General features: G+C 46.3%; 1 protein-coding gene and 1 non-coding gene across 11 annotated transcripts in view; one reads left to right on the top strand and one right to left on the bottom strand.

Annotated features, from left to right (window-relative positions):
* Positions 1-5409: 5409 nt before the first annotated feature.
* The window catches only part of BCL2L13 (BCL2 like 13), a 99169-nt gene continuing 90608 nt past the window's right edge, over positions 5410-13970 (top strand). For all 10 annotated transcript variants that reach the window (XR_007717250.1, XR_007717251.1, XM_050746182.1 and 7 more), the window contains exon 1: positions 5410-6151. The gene's annotated coding sequence lies outside the window, so the exon portion shown is untranslated. The remainder of the gene's footprint in view (positions 6152-13970) is intronic.
* Positions 8986-9090, bottom strand: LOC126929950 (small nucleolar RNA U13). Its single transcript, XR_007717380.1, has one exon. It is a non-coding gene; the product is annotated as a small nucleolar RNA U13 (small nucleolar RNA).

Genomic DNA, 13970 nt, shown 5'->3' with positions numbered 1-13970 from the left:
AGATTCCTGTCAGGTTAGTCAGAAAGAGATGGTTCATGTGCTCTCACCTACACCCAGGCAGGTTTACTAGATACCGAATCAGCAGGATAAATAAGCTAACGCTGGAGTTTGCTCAGGAGGACAAAGCGGGAAGGACTAGAAGTAAATGTAAATAATCTGTCCTTAAATGTTGAGCAAATAATTTGAAAAAGAAAAAACAAAGTGTAGCCAAAAATAGTAACTCTAACTTAGGTGTCTGCACTTTTTGCCTCTTTCCAACCACATCACTATGCTACAGTGATTTAAAACCTAGATGGCATCAAGTCACTCCCCAATTTACAACTCTGTCATGGCTTCTGCTGGCTCCTGAAGACTTCCCTGCTGGCTCTAGTAGATGAGACTACTGAGTCTGGCCCTGTATACTTGCCTGCCCTCATGACCCCTCCTCCCTTTGCACACTACCTCAAAGCTTTACTGCTTTCCTTTCCGTTTTTTGAAAACATCAAGTTTTCTGCTTGAGAAGTTCTTTTCTTCCACTTACCACTTAACTTAGTTTTCATCCTTTAGGTCTCAGAATCTCTTTGGGGAGAGCTTATCCTGGCCACCCTCTCACCTTCTTCGCTATTCCAGTGAAACCTTGTCTATTTCAGGGCATGCCACCTTCTTTTTTGTTTTGGTTTTGGTTTGGTTTTTTTGAGATGGAGTCTTGCTCTGTCGCCCAGGCTGCAGTGCAGTGGAGTGATCTCAGTTCACCACAACCTCCACCTCCTGGGTTCAAGCGATTCACCTGCCTCAGTCTCCCGAGTAGCTGGGACCACAGGCACGAGTCACCATGCCCGGCTAATTTGTTTGTATTTTTAATAGAGACGGGGTTTCACTATGTTGGCCAGGCTGGTCTGGAACTCCTGACCTCACGATCCACCCGCCTTAGGCTCCCAAAGTGCTGGGATTACAGGCATGAGCCATTGCACCTGACCCATGCCATCATCTTAAATAATTTTTACTTTTTTTCTGTTTCAATGTTTTTCTTTTCTGGTTTTCCAACTAAGATGTTAGTTTCACAAGAGGGACCACGTCTGATGTACTCATCATTGCTTTTGCTAGCATCCAGCCTGGTTAATGGCAGGGATTCAATTAATTGATTGGCCAGGTGTGGTGGCTGGCACCTATAATCCTAGCACTCTGGGAGGCCGAGACAGGCAGATCACTTGAGCCCAGGAGTTTGAGACCAGCCTGTAGTTCTTGCTGCTTGGGAGTACGAGGCCAGAGGATTGCTTGAGCCTGGGAAGTCAAGGCTACAGTAAGTCGTAATCACATCACTGTACTCTAGCCTGGGTAACAGAGTAGAAGTAAAGACTCTGTCTCAAAAGGAAGAAAAAAAAAAAAAGCAACAAACAACTGATGACTGGAAATGAATAAAATGAGTAGAGTCTAGTTTAGAGTAGATAACCACATTAGGCGGTAGGATAGAGATTTGTAGCGACTATTAAAATCTGTCCAAAACTCCCCCCAAAACTGACCAGGTGCAGTAGCTCATGACTATAATCCCAGCACTTCAGGAGGCCAAGGCAGGTGGATCACTTGAGGCCACAAGTTCAAGACAAGCCTGGACAACACAGCAAGACACTATCTCTACCAAAGAAAACTGTAAAAAATTAAATAAAAAGGGCCGGACGTGGTGGCTCACGCCTGTAATCCCAGCACTTTGGGAGACCGAGGTGGGTAGATCACACGGTCAGGAGTTTGAGACCAGCCTGGCCAACGTGGTGAAACCCCATCTCTACCAAAAAAAAAAAAAAAAAAAAAAAAAATTTAAATAAAAAAACTCTGGCCGGGTGCAGTGGCTCACGCCTGTAATCCCAGCACTTTGGGAGGCTGAGGCGGGTGGATCACAAGGTCAGGAGATTGAGACCATCCTGGCTAACATGGTGAAACCCCATCTCTACTAAAAATGCAGAAAAATTAGCCAGGCGTGATGGCGGGCGCCTGTAGTCCCAGCTACTGGGGAGGCTGAGGCAGGAGAATGGCATGAACCTGGGAGGCGGAGCTTGCAGTGAGCCAAGATCATGCCACTGCACTCCAGCCTGGGTGACAGAGGGAGACTCCATCTCAAAAAAAAAAAAAAAAAAAAAAAAAAAAACTCCAAATACCATAAACTGCTGTGATTAAAGTCAAATAATTTCTATAAAAGGGCTATATTATTTTATGCAATTTGCTGAAAAGACAATCTCTTTCCTTATTGAAATGCCTTAGCACTTCTGTTGAAAATTAGTTAACAATTCTGGGTTTTCTATTCTGTTCCATTGACCTGTATAGTCTCAAAATATATATTCAAAAAATAAAATTAAAAAGGGAAGGCCAGGAGCTTTAGGAGGCCAAGATGGGAGAATTGCTTGAGGCCAGGAGTTTGTGAGCAGCCTGGGGAACATAGCCAGACCCATCTCTACAAAAACAATCTTTTTTTTTTTTTTTGAGACGGAGTCTCACTCTGTCGCCTAGGCTGGAGTGCATTGGCGTGGTCTCGGCTCACTGCAACCTCTGCCTCCCGGGTTCACGCCATTCTCGTGCCTCAGCTTCCCGAGTAGCTGGAACTATAGGCGCCTGCCACCACGCCTGGCTAATTTTTTTGTATTTTTAGTAGAGACCGGGTTTCACTGTGTTTGCCAGGATGGTCTCCATCTCCTGGCCTTGTGATCCGCCCGCCTCAGTCTCCCAAAGTGCTGGGATTACAGGCGTGAGCCACTGCGCCGGGCCAAGGTTCAAGTGATTCTTCTGCCTCAGCCTCCTGAGTAGCTGGGACTGAAGGTGTGCGCCACCACATCCGGCTAATTTTTTGTATTTTAGTAGAGACGGAGTTTCACCCTGTTGGCCAGGATAGTCTCCATCTTCTGACTGTGTGATCCGTCCCTCTTGGCCTCCCAAAGTGGTGGGATTACAGGCGTGAACCACCGTGTCTGGCCTACAAAAATATTTTTAAAAAATTAGCCATGTGTGGCCCAGCGTGGTGGCTCATGCCTGTAATCCCACCACTTTGGGAGGCTGAGGTGGGCAGATCACTTGGGGTCAGGAGTTGGAGAGCAGCCTGGCCAACACGGTGAAACCTAATCTCTACTAAAAATACAAAAATTAGCCGGGCATGGTGGTGCATGCCTGTAATCCCAGCTACTTTGGAGGCTGACGCAGGAGAATCACTTGAGCCCAGGAAGTGGAGGTTGCAGTGAGCAGAAGTTTGCCATTGTACCGCAGCCTGGGCGACAGAGGGAGACTCTGTCAAAAAAAAAAAAAAAAAAAAACAAAACTTAGCTATGTGTACTGGCACAAACCTGTGGTCCTTGATACTTGGGAGGCTGAGGTGGAACAATTGTGAGCCCAGGAGGTCAAGGATACAGTGAGGTCGGGCGTGGTGGCTCACGCTTGTAATTCCAGCACTTTGAGAGGCTGAGGCGGGTAGATAACCTGAGGTCAGGAGTTCAAGACCAGCCTGGCCAACGTGGTGAAACCCTGTCTCTACTAAAAATACAAAAAATTAGCCAGGCGTGGTAGCGGGTGCCTGTAATCCCAGCTACTCGGGAGGCTGAGACAGGAGAATCACTTGAACCCAGGAGGTGGAGGTTGCAGTGAGCCGAGATCGCACCACTGTACTCCAGCCTGGGCAACAAAGAATGAAACTCCATCTCAAAAAAAAAAAAAAAAAAAAGGATGCAAAGGATGCAGTGAGGTATGATTGTACCACTGCACTCCAGGCTGGGTAACAGAAGCGACACCTTGTCTCTAAAAAAATAAATAAGACCAGATATGGTGGCTCATGACTGCAATCCCAACACTTGGGGAGGCCAAGACAGGTGGATCACCCAAGGCCAGGAGTGGAGACCAGCCTGGCCAACATGGCGAAACCCTATCTCTACTAAGAATACAAAAAAAAATTAGCCAGGTGTGGTGGCGGGCACCTGTAATCCCAGCTACTCAGGAGGCTGAAGCAGGAGAATCGCTTGAACCCAGGAGGTGAGGTTCAGTGAGCTGAGATCGCGCCATTGCACTCCAGCCTGGGCGACAGAGCAAGACTCTGTCTTGAGAAAAAAAATAATAAATAAAGGAAAAGACTGAAAGCAATGTGAAATAAATGAACTTAAGTATGTATCAAATTGGTAACGTAAGTACCCCCCAAAATAAATTATTTCATGTTACATTTTTGAAAGTTTTTTTAGGTAAAGTGTACATACAGTGAACTGCACAGAACTTAAAAGTAAAATTAGGGCCAGGTGCGGTGGCTCATGCCTGTAATCCCAGGGCTTTGGGAGGCTGAGGTGGGCGGATCCCTTGAGGTCAGGAGTACCAGACTAGCCTGGCCAACATGGTGAAACCTCATCTCTATAAAAAATTTTTTAAAAAGCCAGGCCCGTGGCTCACATCTGTAATCCCAGCATTTTTGGAGGCCAAGGCAGGCGGATCACCTGAGGTTAGGAGTTCAAGACCAGCCTAACGAACGTGGAGAAACTCTGCCTCTACTAAAAATACAAAATTAGCCGGGCGTGGTGGTGCATGCCTGAAATCCCAGCTACTCAGGAGGCTGAGGCAAGAGAATCGCTTGAACCTGAAAGGCAGAGGTTGCCGTGAGCTGAGATCGCGCCCCTGCACTCCAGCCTGGGCGACAGAGTGAGACTCTGCCTCAAAAAAAAAAAAAAAAAAAAAAAAAGTCTTCATTTATGGTTACTCATTTCACTGCAACCTTCGCCTCCCAGGCTCAAGCGATTCTCCTGCCTCGGCCTCCCAAGTAGCTGGGATTACAGGCTCATGCCACCATACCCGGCTAATTTTTTGTATTTTTCATTTTTTTTATTTTTTATTTTTTGAGACGGAGTCTTGCTCTGTCACCCAGGCTGGAGTGCAGTGGCGCCATCTCGGCTCACTGCAAGCTCCGCCTCCTGGGTTTACGCCATTCTCCTGCCTCAGCCTCCCGAGTAGCTGGGACTACAGGCGCCCGCCACCTGGCCCGGCTAGTTTTTTGTATTTTTTAGTAGAGACGGGGTTTCACTGTGTTCGCCAGGATGGTCTTGATCTCCTGACCTCGTGATCCACCCGTCTCGGCCTCCCAAAGTGCTGGGATTACAGGCGTGAGCCACCGCACCCGGCTGCAGTTCAACTATTTTAAATCACTTCATTTAGAGTAGCTTTGTATGAGATATAGATCTCATACCATACAATTCACCTATAGTGTACAATTCAATAGTTTTCAGTATTTCAGAGAGTCGTGCCACCATCACCCCAAAAAGAAACCCTGTATCTACTGGCAGTCACTCCCCATCAGGACTTTATCACTTCTGATCTGGCTCAGTCTTCTCCTTGTCAATGCCCTCCTTGTTCCAGTTCAGTACACACACCACGGGCAATTTGCTCTCCCTAAAACATATTGTATCCTCTCTCCTACATACCTTCCGATACTCCTCCAAAGAACTCTTGGATTCAAGTAAACAAACATCCATTAACACAAGTATGTTCCAGGCGCTGTGCTAGGTACTGTTAACAAAAACGGGTTAGTATTGTTAGGACTTCCTTCATGCCGTGGCACTTCTGCTCAGCCAGCTCCCTTCGCCTAGGACCTCTCTATACGACCCCGCTATATCCCCTCCCCGGAATTCCTTCCCAACCTTCAAGGACCATCTGCCCCAACTAGTGGCGAACACCGCGGCTGTAGTGACTGTGTAGATACTTATTTGACCACTTGAAACTCAACACATGTTTGTGGAACTGAACATAGGCTGTGTACGCACTAAGGCTTCTTTCCCTGGAATCGCCAGCCCACCAACCAGCCGGTCAGAATCCCAATCCCTCGACTCCAGAAATTATTTGGGAGACGGAATTTCCGAACGTCAGCAATCATAGATTTGGACGGGCTAGGAGGGTTTGGGTCTTCAGGTCACATCTGCGCGGAGAGACCTCCGGCCTCGGTGGTCGGTGCTTCCGCTCCGGATACCCTTCCGGTTCTCCGGTCGCCCAGGTCCCGCCCCGACGCCGGCCGTGACGAAGGCACGCTGGGGTGACCTCACCCTCCAACATGGCGGCGGCGGTAGATTAGGGCCGCGGGTCGGAGCCTTCACCGCCGCTGGGGGACCCTGTCGGAAGCAACCGCCGCCGCCGCCTCTTTCATCTCTTCTGGGGCAGGGGCCAGGGCCAGGTGAGGGGAGTGGGGTTCCGGGAAGGCTGAGCTGTGTGAGGAGGTGGTTTTCACCTGGGTAGGAAAGTGCCCAAAGACCGTATCGAGCCACCGGCTGACTCCCCAGTGGTTCCGACGACGCGTGAGTTTGAGTGTGTGTCTGCACCGGCGCTCCTTCGCCCGAAGGTGCTCGGAACTTAGGGGTCCGCTTCACCCAGACCGGACCTGGCCGCCCGGCCCCGCCGCTGAGCAGGCTTCTCCCGGCGTGGGGTGCCGGAGGCGGAGGAGCTCGGCCCTGGCTCCACGCCGCTGTCCTTCCCCACAGACAGCCTCACGTGGAAAACCCGGGTCCATTTTTAGGGCTAAACTGGGGAACGGCGACTTCTTTTTGGTTGAGGGAAAGGTTTTCCTGCGATTCCCTTAGGACACTTGAAGATTATCTTTGCCAGTCTTAGTCGTTTCTTTTCAGAGATTGTTAGAAGTCTTGTTTCTTAACCTTAATTCACTGCTGTTCTGACACCCATTCTTTTTTCGGAAAAAAAACTGCCTTCTTGCCCTTGGAGGCAATACAGTTCACATGGAGACATTTTTCCCCTTTGATTTATCCTCCCAACATTCTGTAAAGATCCTGTTTTTTGCTTTCATAACCGACTTTTTGAGTGGAGGCTCTAACCTAGCGTTGAAAATCGGACGGATCTGTCCAGTTGTTCCTATGCTGTTGACTGATAGCTTTGGTTAGCTCCCAGCCACTCCCTGCACAAGTGTTTGTTTATCCAAAATAGCTATCTCACTGTCTCTGTTTAGAAGTTGTGAACTAAGCTGACAGCCCTCTCTCCTTACTTTTATTTTTTTGTTGTTGTTGTTGTTACGTAAAACAAAACAAAAACTTCTATAGCGAAATTGTAAGATTTCCCCTGGAGGTTTAGTATAAAGCAGAATGTTGCTCTCTGCCCTGACTTGTGTGACCTTGGATGAGTTAGTTGCCACACCCTTCAGATACATTCTTTCTTTTTTTCTTTTCTTTTTTTTTGAGACAAGAGTTTCACTCTTATTTCCCAGGCTGGAGTGCAATGGCTTGATCTCGGCTTACCGCAACCTCCGCCTCCTGGGTTCAAGCGATTCTCCTTCCTCAGCCTCCCGAGTAGCTGGGATTACAGGCATGCGCCACCACGCCTGGCCCATTTTGTATTTTTAGTAGAGACGGGGTTTCACCATGTTCGTCAGGATGGTCTCGAACTCCCAACCTCCGGTCATCCACCCGCCTCGGCCTCCCGAAGTGTTGGGATTACAGGTGTGAGCCACCATGCCGGGTGATACTTTCGTTTTTACAACCCCCCCAAGAAGTATTCTTTTCATTTTTAGCCCCCTGTCTCCCCCAAATGAAGCATTCTTCATTTGGTAATAGGCAGTTAAAGGTATTGAAAATCTTTTTACTCTGAATGGTCAGGTACTATTCTGTATTTTTTTTTCCAATGGCTCATTTTTTATGTGGAAGAGTATATTCAGTAGTTGGATTCACTTTTTATTTTATTTTAAGCTGTCTCCTACAGCAAGGACCAGTAGTTGAATTCAATTGAAAGATGTCTAAGGCTATATCCAACCAGTCTTGTAAAAAAACAGACTTGTGTTTACTAGCACATAATCTAATAAACATTTATTAAATATCACACACACTAAGCTTTTAGGACAAGTGGTTTGCAACAGTAATAATCATTATTAAAAACATTTTATTTGACTGTATGCGATGGCTTATTATAATCCCAGCACTTTGGGAGGCTCAGGCAGGAGCATTGCTTGAGCCCAGGAGTTCGAGACCAGCCTGGGCAACATAAGGAGACCTTGTCTTCACAAGAAATTAAAAAAATTAAATAAAATAAAATTAGCTAGGCATAGGTCCCAGCTACTTGGAAGACTGAGGCGAGAGGGAGGGCTGCTGTGAGCTGCGATTGCTCCACTGTACTTCAGTCTGGGTGACAGAGAGAGACCCTGACTCAAAAAATATATATATATTTATTCATTAAATATACGTGTATATATATATTTTCGAAATGGAGTATCACTCTGTCGCCTAGGCTGGAGTGCAGTGGCGCGATCTCGGCTCACTGCAAAGTCTGCCTTCTGGTTCACACCATTCTCCTGCCTCAGCCTCCCGATTAGGTGGGACTACAGGCGCCCGCCACCACGCCTGGCTAATTTTTTGTATTTTTTTAGTAGAGACTGGGTTTCACTGTGTTAGCCAGGATGGTCTTGATCTCCTGACCTCGTGATCCGTCTGCCTTGGCTCCCCAAAGTGCTGGGATTACAGGCATGAGCCACTGTGCCCGGCCTAAATATATATATATGTGTATTTTATTGTGAAATACTTTAGGCATACAAAACACACGTTTTAAACATTCACTTAGTAGTTCCAGTCTGCATTTATCATTTTTCAGACAGGATTTTTTTTTTTTTTTTTTTTTTTTGAGACGGAGTCTCACGCTGTTGCCCAGGCTGGAGTGCAGTGGCGCGATCTCGGCTCACTGCAAGCTCCACCTCCTGGGTTCACGCCATTCTCCTGCCTCAGCCTCCTGAGTAGCTAGGACTACAGGCGCCCGCCACCGCGCCCGGCTAATTTTTTGTATTTTTAGTAGAGACGGGGTTTCACTGTGGTCTCGATCTCCTGACCTTGTGATCCGCCCGCCTCAGCCTCCCAAAGTGCTGAGATTACAGGCTTGAGCCACCGCGCCCGGCCTCAGACAGGATTTTGATTTGTATCTTATTCCAAGTAAATGTTCACCAAGAGTTCTTGTTTAATATATATACAGAGTAGGGGTGGGTAGTATTTTCAGATTAGTTTATTTTTTTTTATTTTTCCTCCTCAGATGGTAATGTGCCAGTGAGCCCAAGAGGTAACATGGTTTGAGGGAGTCACATGTCACGCATTAGCATGAAACCCAGTTCTTTATGAACCACAAAAGGATCGGAGTAGCTGATTTTTTTTTAGCAACTTTATTGAAATATAATTAATATACCATACAACTCACCATTGTACAGTTCACTGCTTTTTAGTATATTTACAGAGTTGTACACCTACCACCACAATCATTTTCATCACTTCAAAAAGAGACTCCCATACCCATTAGCAGTCATTCTTTATTACTGGCCCCTCTACTCCCACCTCTGGCAACCACTGATCTACTTTCTGTGTCTATGGATTTGCCTATTCTGGAGATTTCACATAAATGGGATCACATAATACATGTTTTTTTTTTCTTTGTGAGCCACCGTGCCCGACCAATATGTGGTCTTTTGTGTCTGGCTTCTTCTTTTCTTTTCTTTTCTTTTTTTTTTTTTTTTTTTGAGACGGAGGCTCACTCTGTCGCCAGGCTGGAGTGCAGTGGCCTGATCTCACTGCAACCTCCGATTCCCAGGTTCAAGCGATTCTCCTAACTCAGTCTCCTGAGTAGCTGGGATTACAGGTGGGCGCCACCACACCCCGCTAATTTTTGTATTTGTCGTAAAGACAGGGTTTCGCCATGTTGGCCAGGCTGGTCTCCAACTCCTGACCTCAGGTGATCTTGACCTCCCAAAGTGCTGGGATTACTGGTGTGAGCCACCACACCCTGCCTGTCTGGCTTCTTTCACTTAGCATAATGTTTTCAGAGTTTATCCAAGATGTAGCGTGTATCAGTACTTCATTCCTTTTTATTGCTGCATTATATTCCATGGTATGGACATAGCACATTTTAAAAATCAGTTCATGGACAGGTTTTTTTTTTTTTTTGTGAGATGGAGTCTCACTCTGTCACCCAGGCTGGAGTGCAGTGGCGTGATCTTGGCTCACTGCAAGCTCTCCCTCCCGGGTTCACGCCATTCTCCTGTCTCAGCCTCCCAAGTAGCTGGGACTACAGGCGCCCTCCACCACGCCTGGCCAATTTTTTGTATTTTTAGTAGAGACGGGGGTTCACTGTGTTAGCCAGGATGGTCTCCATCTCCTGACCTCGTGATCCGCCCACCTCGGCCTCCCAAAGTGCTGGGATTACAGGCGTCAGCCACCATGCCCAGCCAGTTTTTTTTTTTTTTTTTTTGAGATGGCGTTTCACTCTTGTTGCCCAGGCTGGAGTGCAATAGCGCCATCTCAGCTCACCGCAACCTCTGTCTCCTGGGTTCAAGCGATTCTCCTGCCTCAGCATCCTGAGTAACTGGGACTACAGGCACACACCACCATACCCAGCTAATTTTTTTTGTATTTTTTGTAGAGATGGGGTTTTGCCATGTTGCCCAGGCTGGTCTGAAATTGTTGGACTCAAGTGATCCTCCTGCCTCTGCCTCCCAAAGTGCTGGGATTATATGCATGAGCCACCACGCCTGGTCTGTAATGCTGCTTTGAGCATTCATGTGCAAATTTTTGTGTAGACATGTGTTTTCATTTTTCTCTGGTACATATCTAGAAGTGGAACAGAGTAACTGAATTTTATGTTCTCATTTTACACAAGCCATATACAGGAAGCCTCATTATTGTGAAAGTCAGATTATTTAGGACAGGGTGAAAGTAAGGCAGTCGTCTGTGAATTATCTGCAAATGCCAACGTCTAAGTGAAAATATTTTTGGGTAGCTCTTAACACAGGATTGAACAATGAGGCCTGTTTTAATTGGAAAGGGAGTAGAACTAGAGTTCTAGTGTCTGGTGGGTTTTAAAAATGATACTTGTCCAGTTGCATTTTTCAGATGGGTGGGGTGAATATTTTGCCATTTCATAATTTTTTTTTGAGATGGAGTTTCACTCTTGTGAGGTCTTCACTCCCGACCTCAGGTAATCCGCCCACCTTAAGCCTCCCAAAGTGCTGGGATTACAGGTGTGAGCCACCGCACCCGGCCATTTTGTAATTTTTATTAGGATTATTTTACACTCTTTCAGAGAAAGTCCTAGAATTCAGTAGGAGCTGGTAAAGCATGGATTAGAAAATAGCTTTGGACTCCATGTTAACTTGTGGAACCTAAAAAAAATTCCCTATTCAAGCCACCGGTGAGTGATGAGACTAAAGAGCTGACAACCAAGAAACTTAATTTTTTTTTTTTTTTTTGAGATGGAGTCTTGTTCTGTCACCCAGGCTGGAGGGCAGTGGCCTGATCTCCACTCACTGCAAGCTCCGCCTCCCGGGTTCACGCCATTCTCCTGCCTCAGCCTCCCGTGTAGCTGGGACTACAGGCGCCTGCCACTGCGCCCGGCTAATTTTTGTATTTTTAGTAGAGACGGGGTTTCACCATGTTAGCCAGGATGGTCTCCATCTCCTGACCTCGTGATCCGTCCGTCTCGGCCTCCCAAAGTGCTGGGATTACAGGCGTGAGCCACCGTTCCCGGCCCAAGAAGCTTAATTTTTGTTGTTGTTGTTGTTAAGTTTGCTTTTTTATTTAATTTTAATTTTATTTATTTATTTATTTTTTGTGATGGAGTCTCGCTCTGTTGCCCAGGCTGGAGTGCAGTGGCGAGATCTCAGCGTACTGCAAGCTCCACCTCCCAGGTTCAAGCAATTCTCCTGCCTCAGCCTCCCGAGTAGCTGAGATTACAGGCGCCCACCACCACGCCTGGCTAATTTTTTGTATTTTTAGTAGAGACAGGGTTTCACCGTGTTAGCCAGGATGGTCCCGATCTCCTGACCTCGTGATCCGCCCACCTTGGCCTCCCAGAGTGCTAGGATTACAGGCATGAGCCACTGCGCCCAGCCTACTTTTTTATTTTGAGACAGAATCTCACTCTGTTGTCCAGGCTGGAGTGCAGTGGTGCGATGTCGGTTCATTGCAACCTCCGCTTCCTGGGTTCAAGCGATTCTTCTGGCTCAGCCTCCTGAGTAGCTGGGAATGCAGATGCACGCTGCCACACCCTGCTTATTTTTGTATTTTTAGTAGAGATGGGGTTTCACCATGTTGGCCAGGCTGGTCTCAAACTCCTGACCTTAGGTGATCTGCCTGCCTGGCCTCCCAAAGTGCTAGGATTACAGGCGTGAGCAACTTCGCCTGGTCTATTAATGTTTAAAATTACAGATTTTTGATTTGCGATGGATTTATTGAATGTGAATTTTTATTTTTTTCTTTATAAACTGGGATTATAGTTGTGTTCAACTCTGTATTATTGGAGTATTTAATAATTCTTTTTTTTTTTTGAGATGGATTCTTACTCTGTCACCAGGCTGGAGTGCAGTTTCACTATCTCAGCTCACTGCAACCTCTGCCTCCCAGGTTCAAGCGATTCTCCTCTCTCAGTCTCCAAAGTAGCTGGGACTACAAGCGTGTGCACCATGCCCAGCTAATTTTTGTATTTTTAGTAGAGACAGGGTTTCACCATGTTGGCCAGGATGGTCTCGATCTCCTCACCTTGTGATCCGCCCGCCTTGGCTTCCCAAAGTGCTGGGATTACAGGCATGAGCCACCACACCCGGTTTAGGAATGTCTTTTTTAAAAGGCATCCAAGGTAATTTGATGGGACAAGTTTGGGAAACATACAAAAGACTTTCATGTTGCTGCATGTTTGCTTTACATAAGAACTAATAGTAGGTTTTTTTGTTTTTTTTTTGAGACAGAGTCTCCCTCTGTCGCCCAGGCTGGAGTGCAGTGGTGCAATCTAGGCTCACTGCAACCTCTGCTTTCTTGGTTCAAGTGATTCTCATGCCTCAGCCTCCTGAGTAGCTGGGATTACAGGGACATGCCACCACGCCTGGCTAATTTTTATATTTTTAGTAGAGATGGGGTTTCGCCATGTTGGCCAGGCCGGTCTCCAAATCCTGGCCTCAAGTGATCCAGCCACCTCAGCTTCCTAAAGTGCTGGGAAGTATAGGCATGAGCCCCCGTGCCCAGCTTATAGTAGGATTTAATAGCTGCTGTGTACCTTCTGGTTATGTTTCATAAAATGTGTCTAATTCCTATAATATAATCAGCACTGGTAGCATTCTGGAACTTGGACTGGTACTTGTAATAGAAATCTAGTTTAAAAAAGAAAATAAGCCATATGTTGTAGAATTGTGGATGATATATATTTGTTGTTGAAGGTTCATGGATGTTTTACTTGTGGTTGGTTTTGGAGATGATGACAAATGAATACATAAAGACAGCATGAGGTTACTCTAGGTTTCCTTAGGCTGTCTGGCTGGCTGCAGCCACAGTTAGCTTTCTTTATCCAGTTTCTATATCTCTGCAGATTCCACCAATCTCAATTGGAGAATATTTGGGGGAGAAAACACAAATAACTAAAAACAATACAAATGATACCAATACAGTATAACAGCTATTTAAATGGTATTTACATTGTGTTAGGTAATGTAAGTAATCTAGAAATGACTGAAAAGTATATGAGAAGAAGGAAGTGAGTAGGTTATACACAAATACCACACCATTTTGTATGAGGAACTTGAGCATCTGAGGATTTTGGAATCCGCAAGTATCCTGGAACCAATCCCATATGGGTACCAAGGGACAACTCTACTTGAAACTTAATAGAGGAACAAAGTGAAAAGAGTAAGGCACAGAAAGAAACAGATGGGTTACATAATATGTTTAATAGTTTGAATTGTACAAATTATAGCAGTTTCTGTTTTTTTTTTTTTTTTTTTTTTTTTTGAGACAGTTTTGCTCTTGTTGCCCGGGCTGGAGTGCAGTGGTGCGATCTCGGCTCACTGCAGCCTCCATTTCCCGGGTTCAAGTGATTCTCCTGCTTCAGCCTCCAGAGTAAATGGGATTACAGGCACCTGCCACCATGTCCAGCTAGTTTTTTTTTTTTTTTTTTTTTTTTTTTTTGAGACGAGTCTCGCTCTTGTCGTGCAGGCTGGAGTGCAGTGGCGCGATCTTGGCTCACTGCAAGCTCTGTCT

Source organism: Macaca thibetana, chromosome 10 (genome assembly GCF_024542745.1).
Source record: "Macaca thibetana thibetana isolate TM-01 chromosome 10, ASM2454274v1, whole genome shotgun sequence".
NCBI lineage: Eukaryota > Metazoa > Chordata > Mammalia > Primates > Cercopithecidae > Macaca > Macaca thibetana.
Note: the sequence above shows the minus strand (reverse complement) of the source record. Positions and strands in the feature narration are given on the sequence as shown.